Raw genomic sequence first — 1,505 nt, forward strand, 5'->3', positions numbered from 1 at the left:
GCGAGGCGGGATCGTGGATGTGCACTGGTGAGGAGTCCCCTAATAGGACGAGTTGTCCGTCCAGTGCTTGAAGGTTTTCCATGGTGATCTAGATTCAATTGAATCATGATTTCAACTAATGAATATTGTTTGTTGATTACATTCTGTTATAAAATTGATCAATTCATGTTCATTATAGAGGCCAGTGATTTTGATACAATCTGATATATGAGGTAACATTATATGATGTATTATCTGTAAATGGTTGAGGTGAAATAATACGATTGCGGTTCGTGTAAAAGTGGTGATCAATGGTTGTAGATTTTAGGTGAAATTATAGGATGGTTCAGTAGTTCAGTGGTAATAACATAAATTCATCCTTTCTTCATCTATTCTTAGATTTTGACTATCACCGTTATAGCATATATCTAGTCAGTGAATTCATTCTTTTGTGAAAAGTTCATCTTCACGGTACTAATTTTTTTGTTTACTGTCACTGATATTACGAACATTTCAATGTTTTATCGCTAATACTTTGAACTTTATCATTTTGTGCTAACGGGAATCGATACCTTGGATTGTTAAGTATTTGTACCACACTCTAAATTCATTTATGACTATCTTCAAACATTCAGTACTAACTATTAAGATATTCATAAGGCATTAAAATAATGACTTGAATTTCGTCGATTTTTAGGAAAATTATAGTTATTGATCAACTTTTACACTGACAAACTTAATATCTGGTTTCTCATTGAAAAGCTATTCTCAATACAACTACCATTTTTGTTTAAGAAATAGACCATTAATATTTCTAAACTTGAGTGAATGGACTTATTACGTGACGATATAAAATAATAAGAAGATAGAATGAATTTTCGAGTACACAAAGATGGATAATGGCTAGCAGTGGGATCCAGGACGCGCGTTTCGTCCTATTTGGGACTCGTCAGCTGGATGTACCAGCATCTCAGAGTTGATGTTCAGTCTGGGACTCGAACTTAGTACCTTTCGCTTTAAACGCCATCGCGTTATCCACTCGGCCGCTGAGTCCTGATAGCCACTTGTTTGTGCGATGGGGTGAAGTTTAAATTCATTTAGTATTGTTTGACTGACACATATGACCATAGAAAACCTGTGCACTAATTCACGTCATCTTACTTTATAGTGCAATGAACAAAGAGAAAAGAAACACGCAAAATGTTAAAATACAATAAAACTCATACATGTGAGAAATCAAATACAAGAAACGCATATTCAGATGGACGAAAGTATTAAGAGGAAAATAACAAATAAAGCACCAGTAAGAACTTATAGACACTTGGACCAAGGATTTCGGTAACAATATTCAAAAATGTATGAGGAAATTACGATCACCATACAAAAATTGCAGTTTCCTTACCAAATACTTGGCTACACGCTTCCCTAGAGTCTTCAACTGTCAATGGATCATTGTTATCATTTGTTATCTGATTATCACACGACTTTATCGATGTATCTCTGGGTGGAAATAATTTATGATCCAG

At 34.5% G+C, this 1,505-nt stretch overlaps 1 protein-coding gene across 1 annotated transcript in view; it reads right to left on the reverse strand.

The window, feature by feature from the left end:
• Window positions 1-1,505, reverse strand: part of Smp_162050 (hypothetical protein) — a gene marked incomplete at its 5' end in the record, with an annotated part of 61,565 nt that overhangs the window by 36,981 nt on the left and 23,079 nt on the right. The window lies entirely within an intron of this gene.

The sequence above is a fragment of the Schistosoma mansoni genome, chromosome 1 (assembly GCF_000237925.1).
Source record: "Schistosoma mansoni strain Puerto Rico chromosome 1, complete genome".
Lineage (NCBI taxonomy): Eukaryota > Metazoa > Platyhelminthes > Trematoda > Strigeidida > Schistosomatidae > Schistosoma > Schistosoma mansoni.